The sequence below is a fragment of the Haliotis cracherodii genome, unplaced genomic scaffold, assembly GCF_022045235.1.
Source record: "Haliotis cracherodii isolate W230 unplaced genomic scaffold, xgHalCrac1.p SCAF_7, whole genome shotgun sequence".
Lineage (NCBI taxonomy): Eukaryota > Metazoa > Mollusca > Gastropoda > Lepetellida > Haliotidae > Haliotis > Haliotis cracherodii.
In genome coordinates, this window is record NW_027266330.1 from 61,278,960 (window position 1) to 61,292,237 (window position 13,278).

Below are 13,278 nucleotides of genomic sequence, written 5' to 3' on the forward strand. Positions count from 1 at the left end.
AGCAGCTTTATGACCTTGGGATAAATAACAGCTATCAGCATCGTCTGACTTGTCTCCGTAAGTATCCTGCTGTGGCAAACAAATGTTCCTGGCTGATAACAGGCATTTTAAACTGAACTTGTCTTTGTATAGGATGACATACTTGTCATGTCTTTCAGCTTAAACAGGGAATGCTTGCTCAGAGGCCAATATTCTGACCCAATTTTGCAGGAAATGTCATAAAAAATTCCCAAATCGGAATAAAAAAATTCCAAGTTCATGTCAATGTAAACTGAACAAAAAGAACGATAAATCATTTTGGGGATATTTTATATTTTTACAAGATTGTGTGCTTAGTCTTCACTACAAAAATATATTCCCCAAAATATACATGATCCCTAAAATGCCTTGTTTAGTGAAGATAACTGATAGCTAATTTAGACACTAGTAGAGATAACCTGTATGTCATAAATAACAGGACGAATGAAGAGAAAGAGGTTTTAATGCTCAGCTTTATATTATTGCATTGAATGCAATCTCACAATACAGTGTTACAATATCTCTGAATTTAAGGTGAGGTGAAATTGGGTTTAACGTTGCGTTGCACTTATATAGCAACGGCAATGCACGTGTGTGTGTGTGTGGCTGCTTGGACTAGTCCAGGCTGATGCCGATTTATAGTGCTAGCACACTGAGATACCATGCCACAGTTTAAAATGAATACCCAACTCAGACACAGTATACTGACACCGAGCCGACCAGTCCTTGTTTTAGCCCCTTAATGTCGAGCGCCAGACAGGGTAACAACAAGTACCATCTTTGAACGTTTTTTGGTATGACGAGACCGGGGATTGAACCCCTGGCCTTCCGCTCTACGGGCGGACACTCTACCACTAGACCATGGAGGCGGTCTCTGAATTTAAGAAATATGAACTTTGGAACCAAATACGACATCAGGGGTGCTCTGTTTAGAATCCTGGCTAAATTCCTGGGGGAATATCAATAGGGGAAGTGGGGTTGGAAGTCCCTATACTGTATTATGTCCCTTCTGTCCAGCCCCTACTGTAATGCTAGAGCCCTAAACGAAGCAAGTCTAGATTCCTTTGGTTCTGAATCTCCCTTTTCAATTTATATGGCATTGTTTGTTTCTGTCAAAATTATATATTTTCACAGGCTAAGCTTTTGTCTAAATTTTATAGGCTAAAGCTCCATGTAAAATATGTAAGGTGAATACTTTTAAATAAAAGAAACCAGTCCAATGACAGGCTACACCTTATTGTCCTCTTCCAGTAATAAACAGCCTTGATTTTCTGCCAGAACAGATTCCATTTGGCATAAAGGGCAAAAAGTGATGGAAATTATATGAATGGACCACTGAAAATCAGTGATGACACCAGGTGTTTGCGAAAAGGGCGAGAATGTCCTGCCCTACCTGAAGCACCCGCCATTCACACAATTTGCATTAGAAAGTAAGTATGTATTGCCTGAGACAGCACAGCAGTACCTCTGCCATGCAACGTCAGCCTGCAGACAAACCAGACAATCCAGTGATCAATCAACCAGAAAATCCAGTGACACGAGAGTACCATTACTGATATTGTTTAATGATTAAACTTTCAGTCCAGTTTGATAAAAGATTATCCTTGCAAATGATCGATTACAAACCAGTGGTTGATATCATCAGTACTGTCACGGTATGGAGACAAACAAACAACCAAGACACCACGTCCAAACACACGATCCACCTGCCACCTGCCACCTTGTACAACCAGTATTGGGTCCCGGAGACCAATTCTTACCCCGATCCTCCAAAAATCATTAATCGATCGCCCCTTTAGACCAGCAACAGGTTGCTAGGAACAAATTCTAACCCGGAATCCCAACGGCTTCCTCATGTAGTCACCCCTTTAGACCAGCAACAGGTTCCTAGGGACCACTTCTAACCCAGAATGCCAACGGCTTCCTAATATAGTCACCCCTTTAGACCAGCAATAGGTTCCTAGGGACCACTTCTAACCCGGAATCCCAATGGCTTTCTAATGTAGTCACCCCTTTAGACCAGCAAGAGGTTGCTAGGAACAAATTCTAACCCAGAATCCCAAAGGCTTCCTAATGTAGTCACCCCTTTAGACCAGCAATAGGTTCCTAGGGACCACTTCTTACCCAGAATCCCAAAGGCTTCCTAATATAGTCGCCCCTTTAGACCAGCAACAGGTTGCTAGGAACAAATTCTAACCCAGAATCCCAACGGTTTCCTAATGTAGTCACCTCTTAAGACCAACATTAGGTTGCTAGGGACCACTTCTAACCCGGAATCCCAAAGGTTTCCTAATATAGTCACCGCTTAAGACCAGCAATAGGATGCTAGGGACCACTTCAAACCCAGAATCCCAACGGTTTCCTAATATAGTCGCCCCTTTAGGCCAGCAATAGGTTGCTAGTGACCACTTCTGAATTACATGTTCCAAGATAGTCGTCCCTCTGTGATTTGCAATAGGTTGGTGGGGACACACTGTACGCTGGGTCCCCACGGTGAGTCACAAAGAATTACCAGTTCCAGCCTCAGCCCTGCTGACACCTGTTGTTTCACATGGCTTCAGGTGTAACAGTCCCTCCAACTACCTCATGAATATCTCACTGAACACTTGCCACACACTGCCAAGATCAATAACCTGCAGAGATAAAAATAGAGGCAGTCCTGTCTTCTACTTTTATTTGAAATGGTTTCAGCTTAATAAAAAATGTACCATTATTGGTTTGTTGTTAATGCTGCATTCAGCAATATTTCAGCAATATGGCAGCAGCCTGTAAGCTGTTTTGGACCAGGCAAACCAGTGGTTGATATTATGATCAACAAACCAGTGGTTGATATCATGATCAACAAACCAGTGGTTGATATCATGATCAACAAACCAGTGGTTGACATCATGATCAACAAACCAGTGGTTCATATCATGATCAACAAACCAGTGGTTGATATCATGATCAACAAACCAGTGGTTGATATCATGATCATCAAACCAGTGGCTGATATCATGATCAACAAACCAGTGGCTGACATCATGATCAACAAACCAGTGGTTGATATCATGATCAACAAACCAGTGGTTGATATCGTGATCAACAAACCAGTGGTTGATATCGTGATCAACAAACCAGTGGCCGATACCATGATCAACAAACCAGTGGTTGATATCATGATCAACAAACCAGTGGTTGACATCATGATCAACAAACCAGTGGTTGATATCATGATCAACAAACCAGTGGTTGATATCATGATCAACAAACCATGTTGCCACAATTCGCAGAAATTGTTACTAGTCCTTAGGGAAGGGTATTGGAGGTTTAAAGTGTATCACAATATTTTGCAATGCACAAGGCCGTATTGTGATACAATCACAATATATTTTATAATTCTAAATTTTATATTCAAAAGCTAATCTTATACATTAAGGTATGAATTGAAGTTCATAAATCCCAATTTGAATTCACTCGATATATCGAGTATGAAAAAATGATATTGTCATACATATTGTGGAAAGAATGAACCACAATTTACTGATATACTGGTAATACCTCACACCCTTACTCTTAAGTCCTATAGACCTTGCCAAACTGCCCAATAGTTAAGGTATCATAAGGCCTACCGTATTCGACGTAATAAGCGCCCCCCACTAATAAGCGCCCACGGCGATAGTTGCTAATATATTGGCTAGTGAACGATCCCAATTAGCACCGATTCCGATTGATCAATGTACACTTATTTATTCGTGTATAATACACACTCTTGTGTTATACGTATGCACCCTTAATTATGGGCAATTAAATTCTGGAAAATATATCTGTCGTGTATAATACGCACAGACTTTTCTTTTGTATCATTTCAGGCTGTCAGCATAAACCACGAAATTTCTCAACAAAATTATATTCTATTAAGAGCCCCCTCTTTCTAATTTTGAAAACCCTGGGCCCTTATTACGTCAAATTCGGTAATAGATATTTGCCATTTTGAAAGGGTTTTTCTAAAGGACTCATAAGTGGAAAAAAATGTCATTTTTAACTGCTGAGTCAGTGTGTAGAGTTGTCTCCCTTACTATACAAGGATACACTTACTGTCGCCACTACCAGTAAGCATTACACAAACTGCATCAGTTTCCTTCCACATCATGGAATCCTGTCCAGTGTTAGTGAGTGAGTATGGTTTAACACCGATTTTTAACAATATTGCAGAAATAATATGGGAAGGGGACACAAGCACTGGGCTCCACACATTAAACCACTAGGCTACCCCATCACCCTTTCAGTATTTAAGCCGGGAGACTCATTATCATTGTTTGTTGGAACAATCTTGCAGCTTCTGCCAATAAGCAATGCCATTCATCAACATTGTATTCGTTGATTGGTTTGTTGTTTAACGCCACACTCAGCAATATTCCAGCTATATGACAACGGTCTGTAAATAATTGAGTCTGGACCAGACAATCCAGTGATTGACATCACGCACATCAACCTACGCAATTGGGATTGATGACATGCATCAACCGAGTCAGCAAGCCCGACCACCCGATCCCGTTAGTCGTCTCTTACAACAAGCATAGTCACCTTTTACGGCAAGCATGGTTGCTGAAGACCTATTCTACCCCGGGTCACATAGTATTCATGAACACACAATACCATTTGTAACATAGTATTCACCTATTCTCAAATATCATCTCAACATGATAAAATTGTTTTGAGACAAAACTCATTTACAGCTAGGACTTTGAATTTCACCACCATTTGCCCCATGAAAAATGGCAAGGTATCCAAAGCTTTTGTGAAGTTGTCAGATTAAAAGTTAAAATATTAATCTGGTGCTTCCAATTACAAAAGCCAACCGGACATTTGCCATTATAATATCATTCTTATGATTCTACTATTACTGTAAAGGGAGCAGGTAGTGAGTAGTGTTCCAGACAGAGGCAGCTTGAGGACATTCATCAGGATCATCGCATCAGAGACTGGCCTAACTATTCACACTGTGGGGACAGGGCCACTAGCACTAATGTGTAGGATAGAATTTCTAAGCTGATCATTAATTATATCCTCTGGAATGAGGATGAATGGAATGAAGTAGGGAGCCATTTGTAATGAGGTGGGGTGAGAGGGTGGTGTTGGCTTATTGTTTGTTGTTTAACGCCGCACTCAGCAATATTCCAGCTATATGACGGCGGTCTGTAAATAATCGAGTCTGGACCAGACAATCCAGTGATTGATATCATGAGATTCGATCCATGCAATACCATGACATGCATCAACCAAGTCAGCGAACCCAATCCCCCTATCACGTTAGTCGCCTCTTACCAGCATAGTTGCCTCTTATGGCAAATAAGGGTTGCTGAAGGCCCATTCTACCCCGGATCTTCACAGATGGTGGTGGGGTGGGGGATGTGTGTGAGGGTGGTGGTGGGGTGGAGGAGGTGTGTGAGGGTGGTGGTGGGGTGGAGGAGGTGGGTGAGGGTGGTGGTGGGGTGGGGGAGGTGTGTGAGGGTGGTGGTGGGGTGGAGGAGGTGTGTGAGGGTGGTGGTGGGGTGGGGGAGGTGTGTGAGGGTGGTGGTGGGGTGGAGGAGGTGGGTGAGGGTGGTGGTGGGGTGGAGGAGGTGTGTGAGGGTGGTGGTTGGGTGGGGGAGGTGTGTGAGGGTGGTGGTGGGGTGGAGGAGGTGTGTGAGGGTGGTGGTGGGGTGGGGGAGGTGTGTGAGGGTGGTGGTGGGGTGGGGGAGGTGTGTGAGGGTGGTGGTGGAGTGGAGGAGGTGTGTGAGGGTGGTGGTGGGGTGGAGGAGGTGTGTGAGGCTTAGGTGTGGTTGTGTTAACATCTGTCCTTCATGATGAGATGATACTTCATCAAACATACCAACATCCACTTGAATGAAACTGCAAACACCTGTCATTTATTGACTGGGGATACAAAACCTACACCACAATTTCATTAACATTTTATTCAATATGTCAACAAAATATTGTAACAAATGAACATGTGCATTGTGGAATTGATGGATGGATCAATTATTTCATTAACTGCACCAGCGCTCCCTGCAACCATCTGGTTCCAATGTCACAACATGATCTACAACACTGATGATTGCAGTTAATGTTGAGGTACATGACTAATGACAGCTACCTGGGATTTAGTGGGACCAGCTTACCAGCAATAATTGACCCTAAATCTGCAGAAAATCAGCAAAATTCCCCAATCTGAATTTGGAGGCTGTTAATGCTATGTCTTTGAAGGGGTGGCTTGTATTTCACAGATAACAGGACCAAAATAGGACACTTTAACGCTAGGTTAACATTATTGTACATAATGCAATATCAACATTCAATTTTATTTATGTTTATTTTCTCTTAATTTTGGAAAATAAAAACTTCAAACTTCCCAATTTTGAACGAAGTAATGATTATTTCTCAAAGCGCCTCCCAAGGACACTTAGTCTGGTATCCCAGGTTACGGGAATGAGTGAGTGAATGTTGTTTAAAGAAAGGCACAGCATTCCAGCTGTATCAGATCAGGTCAGCAAATATTTGACCGGTGACAGAAAGTGAGCATAGTTTGACATGATGGTACTGTATTTTCGGGGGCATGGGTGGCCCAGTCGTCTAAGGAATTGCCATTTGATGTGCAGTGTTGCGTCCCTTGGGCACGCCAGAAACCTAGGATTGTGGGTTTGAATCACAGTTTGCCCTAATTATGTGTCTAGGTTTGTCAGCACCATACCCGTGCTCATGGGTTTCACCGAAGTGGTGAATGTCGGAGACCTGCATCACTTCGGGCTTTCCTCCAATATTAAGCTGACACACCGTTAAACCCAAAAGCAGCGTTAAACCCAACTCACTCACTCACTACTGCATTTTCTTTTGTTATACCTTGTAAAACCTTGCAATTCTTTCCATTAATCTGACCACGTGACCAAACAATACATTTCAATGTAGTCCCCCAAATAATGTGACTGACACTGACCTCGAATATTGACCTGTCCAGTGATGAATAGATGGCGTATGGTATATAAATATTTTTCGGTTCGCAGCTAAGTTACTGTAATGAAACAGAGGACGGTTTAAAGTCTTGGTAAACTTTAAAGTGAATTTTGGTATAACAAAATCAATCATTATTCTTATTGGAAAACAAGGACTCTCAGACCCAACCCCTTCAACTCCAGGGGTCAGGTCCTCGGGGAGGGGGGAATTGTCAATCAGGACCTTGGCCTCGGGGCTCTCTGATCACCTCAAGGGCCGGGTGCTGGGGTGCTTCATTGGGCATAACATCATCCCTGTACCACCCCAGTCATTCTTCATCATTTGAAGCAGAACTTATTCCCCGACAGTGTTAGAAATGGGGACTAGTCCTATCGTCCTGCCTACTGCCAATAGTTGAAGTATCATAAGGACGAGTAGAAATATGCCCTTATTAGGGTTTTGCTATAAACTGTTAGTTTCTAACGCTGCATGACTTCATGGCTGCCATCAACTGTGTACTTGCTTTCAGACATTTTACATATATGTGGCCCACCAGGAGAAGAGGGGCCTTTCAGGTGCTAGGATACTATTGTGCTATGATGTCATGAGGACATTTGATGTAAACTTACAGTGAAGATTGATGTGTCTCTGTACCTCTGTAATAAATATGAATTGAAGCTTCTGAATTGTATGTTTGTTTTCCGAAGATGCTGTAGTTATGATATTTAATGAAAAGTCAAAATTGTGATTTTTTACCCATGAGTCCTTTATCTCATATTTGGGTTTCAGGAAATGGCAGAAAATGCAGTACATACTCTCCGGACATGGTAGCCACATACAGAATAAAATAGCAGGTCAGCGTTAGAAATTGGCACTTGTGCTGTAGTCCTTGTCTACTGCCCAATTGTTAAAGTATCATAGGACTAGCAGAAATTTGCCCTTTTTAAGGGTTTTGCTATATGTTATCATTATAAGGTCTAGTGGGCTAAAAATGTTAGTTTCTAACCCTGCACTCAGCTTCTGAAACAAAGGGTACAAGCATTTAACTCACACAATATGCAGGCAGGAGAAGAACTAAGCTGCTCACTATCCACTGGCTCACTGAGACTCATATGTGTCGATACATTAGCATTCACAAAACGTTGGCACTATGTGACAACACTGACAAGCACCTGCACGAGTTGTATGCAGGGCACCTTTAACTGACTCCAAATTAGCTCATTATAACCAACAAAACACACAGACTCAGAGTTGTGTACACAGTCAAGGACAACCAGGGTAGTCTGGACATCCTAAAGTCCACCAACTGGTTCTGCTGCAAAGATCCAGAGCGGAAATTAATGTGAAGCAATTTCCTGGACAGGAAATACTAGAAAAATTGGGTTGCACTGGTTTTAGTGCTGATGGCCTTACTTGTGACCAATTGTGATCATTTTAAGTATCCAGGGTTATTTATTTGTTTGTTTGTTTGTTGTTTAGCGCTGCTCTTAGCAATATTCCATGTCAATGACGGAAGCCTGTAAATAATCAAGTCTGGACCAGACAATCTATTGACTGATATTATACAGTATAATGACACCAAGTCACTGAGTCTGACTACCCTCTTATGACAAGCATTATAAGGTTGCTGCAGACCTACTCTGGCCCATAATCCCCTCGGTACAACCAGCATAGGTTGCTGGGGACCTATTCTAACCTGGAATCCCCATGGTACAATCGGCATTGGTTGTTGGAGACCTATTTTAACCCGGAATCCCCTCGGCACAATTGGCATAGGTTGTTGGGGACCTATTCTAACCCGGAATCCCCTTGGCACAATTGGCATAGGTTGTTGGGGACCTATTCTAACCCGGAATCCCCTCGGTACAATCAGCATAGGTTGTTGGGGTTTCTAACCCAGAATCCCTATGGTACGACCAGCATAGGTTGTTGGGGACCTATTCTAACCCGGAATCCCTATGGTACGACCAGCATAGGTTGTTTGGGACCTATTCTAACACGGAATCCCTATGGTACGACCAGCGTAGGCTGTTGGGGACCTATTCTAACCTGGAATCACTTCGGTACAATCGGCATAGGTTGTTGGAGACCTATTCTAAACCGGAATCCCCTCAGTACAATCGGCATAGGTTGTTGGGGACCTATTCTAACCTGGAATCCCTTCGGTACAATCGGCATAGTTTGTTGGGGACCTATTCTAACCCGGAATCCCTATGGTACGACCAGCGTAGGTTGCTGAGGACCTATTCTAACCCGGAATCCCCACGGCGTCAAGGTGACAGTAAATATGTATGTACAGCCAAACACTGTTGTGTCACAGTTGAAGTGACCTTCACGTACGTAACACAACCCAAAAATAAACTTGGCCTACAGTTACCGATTGGAATGAAGAATGAATTACAAGAAACATAAGCAACAAACGAGAAAAAAAATGTCCAACACTTCCACCTCACGTGCTCATATAAAACCTTGCATGAGATTAAACATTTATAAGGTGCTGAAACATCGGATGAAGTTTCCTCCCGGCAAAACCAGGCCCTTCACTAGATTGCTCAGTCATGTTGGCTGTTCTGATTCGTTCGGTATCCATCCATCATTTCATATCACAAATGAAACAAAAAGACCACCAACACAAATCCTAATCCGGAACACATTCCACAATTTGTAATCACATGATAAACAAATGACAATCACATGACTCCTATCGCCTTTGCCCATGGTGTTCACCAAATGGCCTGTTTATACCCCATAGACACATCAATTAAACGCTCCTTGAAGTTAAGTGTGACTGAGCATAACTAACAAGCCTTTGACACGCTGAACTCAATACTGTGCGGTCTCATTTCCCGCTTGTTAATCCTTGTAAATTGAACCGTGAAGATCAACGAGAAGAGTTGTTAGATAGGCGTTACTTAGAAGTTGACAGAGGACAAGGTAGACACAATTAATGGATAACAGTAAATATAGAAGTTGTTATCCATAACTTTTGTCTACATTGTCAATGAGCAGAGGCAAGATTGAGTAAATTTGTGATGGAGCTTAGTTTCATGTTGTTTAATGCCGCCTTCAGCAGTATTCCAGCTATATGATGGCGGTCTGTAAATAATCGAGTCTGGAACAGACAATCCAGTGATTGACATCATGCGCATCGATCCACGCAACTGGGATACAATGACATGCATCAACCAAGTCAGCAAGCCTAAACACCCGATTCCGTTAGTCGCCTCTTACGACAAGAAAAGTCGCCTTTTACGACAAGCATGGTTGCTAAAGACCTATTCTACCCCGGAATCTTCACGGGTCTTGTGCTGGAAGTACATGTTTGGGACTGGAAACAGACTTCAAGACTCCCGTAACTTTGACACATCCGATTTGACAATCTGAGGTTAAATAATGATGAATAAAGGAGGAATACGCAGGGACCAAGCTTTCAATTCCAGACAACCCAAGTTTGACACATCAAAGTTTGACGGCGTGTGACTGTATATGCAATAACAATATATACAACATTCAACTTTTATAATATCACGTTATAACAGAAGAGTCTGTCAGGACATGACCTTACAAGGGATTACACGCAGAGTGTGTATACATACCTTGGATACGATGACGTATTTACCACCAGACATATGGAAACATGTGTTGAGAGTGATGTCAGTTTCCAACAATCAACAGTTCATCAAAGGAAGTAATCTTTAGAGAAATAAATTCACCTTGGATAATTCATGACCACACACGCAAACAGTATGGCTGTTTAATGCTCACTCAATAAAATTAATATAGCCACAAAAAACTGTGGCTGAAACACAATCTAACTAAAGAAACTACCGTCATCATGTATTTGCATATTGTTATCGATGCGATAAACCGATCTGACAAACTTGGTATAACAATCCGATAAATATGCAAATGAGCTTAAATAGGAGCATGCGGATGTGTTGGTTGCTGAAGACAAACAAGGCAATGAATCATTTGGCACTATGATAAATGTTGCAGTTCATGCAAAAAATTGCATTCCAACGCTGTTTCTAAAGCAACATCATTGCGTGAAATTACATCTTAAACATCCATTATTTCAAGAAGGACATTTTACGATAAAGAGATTATTGCTGTGGTGTATTTCCGTATCATAAGGACTGCCAGTGAAAGTGATTATTCCTGCTCCTTCTGTCTATTGTCTGTCTTGGTGCCAGGAGACATCAAGGACACAATCCGTACAGTGCTGGGTTCAAACCCTGAACATTCTGCAGCCAGTAAGATGTACCTCTGACCACTGTCCAAAAGCCTGAAGCAAGTAAAACTGTTCAGCAATCTCATTAAACTCAGACCTTAGTTCTCGCTACCGCTAAACAAAGATCTAAGGACATCCCATTAGGGGTCACATCAGAACGACCTTTCATCCGACCAATCAGAGCATCGCTTACCAGATTATGAAAGTCGGAACTAACATCTAGTCTCTGAAATGAACATATCTTACAGTTCAATTATCTTAATAAAAATATAATAAAAAGGAGCCCAGTATCACTCTTCATTATCAGATACTGCAGTAACTAGACTTGCCAAACATTATAGACTTGCATGGGCTTTATTGGATATATTTGTTTCAGGGTCTGCCGGACAGACAATATCAAACTTGATTGGTTGGTTGGTTTGTTGTTTAACGCCGCACTCAGCAATAATCCAGCTATATGGCGGCGGTCTCGAAGAAATCAAGTCTGGACCAGACAATCCAGTGATTAATATCATTAGCAACGATCCACGCAATAGGGATCCATGACATGCATCAACCAAGTCAGCGAGCCTGACCACCAGATCCAATCAGTCGTCTCTTACTACTAGCTTAGTCACCTTTACAGCAAGCATGGGTTGCTGAAGACCTATTCTACCCCGTATCTTCACGGGTCCTATGTCAAACTGTGTACATCAGCTTATTCTCCCGGCACAAGTAGCCATATCTTGAACCTGTCAATATCTACTCCAGCTGTGTCCACAAGATAGCAGGAAGACCATTGTAGTCACAGTCACACGACCACTCCCCTGTGTACATTACGCAACATATGTCTGTTGTTGCTGCATATCAGCTACAGTATCTGAGACAATTAATCATGTGGGCCCCGGTTCACAAACTGATCTTAGCCGGACAACTTCTACTGCTGCCATGTACTTTAACACAGACTCTAGACATTGAAGGTTCTTTATTTCTTGCCTGACAACGGCATAAGGATCTTTATCATATAATGGGTAGGCTTAGTCGCCTTTTACAGCAAGCATGGGTTGCTGAAGACCTATTCTACCCCGTATCTTCACGGGTCCTATGTCAAACTGTGTACATCAGATTATTGTCCAGGCACAAGTAGCCATATCTTGAACCTGTCAATACCTGCTCCAGCTGTGTCCACGAGTCAGCAGGAAAACCATTGTTAGTCACAGTCACGCGACCACTCCCCTGTGTACATTACGCAACATACCGTATTCGACGTAATAAGCGCCCTGCTCTAATAAGCGCCCACGGCAATATTTGCTAATATATTGGCAAGTGAACAATCCAAATTAGCACCCCTTCCGAATGATCAATGTAAGCAAGACTTATTTATTCGTGTATAATACTCACTCGTGTGTTATATTCACCCTTAACTATGGGCAATTAAATTCTGGAAAAATGTATCTCACGTATATTAACAGTCAGCATAAACCACGAAATTTATCTTTCAACTCTGTTTTTTCCACCAAAATAATATTCTAACAAGAACCCCCTATTTCTAATTTTGAGATCGCCCTGGGCGCTTATTACGTCGAATACGGTATGTCTGTTGTTGCTTCATATCAGCTACAGTATCTGGGACAATTAATCATGTGGGCCCCGGTTCACAAACTGATCTTAGCCGGACAACTTCTGCAGCTGCCATGTACTTTAACACAGTGAGTGAGTGTGTTAAAGTTTAACGTCACATCGGCAATATTTCAGCCATATCGTGACGAACTTTAACACAGACTCTAGACATTGAAGAGCTAAAATCACTTCATGTATCCCAGCTTATCTGAATTGTTTGATAGACATTACTTAGAAGTTGACGGATGACAAAGTAGACACAAGTTATGGAAAACAACTTCTTTATTTCTTGCCTGACAACGGTGTAAGGATCTATAACGAAACGTTGCCTTTACAGTAAATAAAGAAGTTGTTGTCCATAAATTGTGTCTACTTTCACATCTAATCTGATGTCAAATTGAGTTTATAGTCTTGAAACAGGTGGGGTAGGCGAGTGGGTAGTGCCGAAGTCCGGGTTCGATGCTCCACATTTGTAC

At 42.1% G+C, this 13,278-nt stretch overlaps 1 protein-coding gene across 1 annotated transcript in view; it reads right to left on the reverse strand.

Annotated features, from left to right (window-relative positions):
- LOC139448389 (phospholipid-transporting ATPase IF-like) overlaps positions 1-13,278 on the reverse strand; it is a 127,325-nt gene that overhangs the window by 92,894 nt on the left and 21,153 nt on the right. The window lies entirely within an intron of this gene.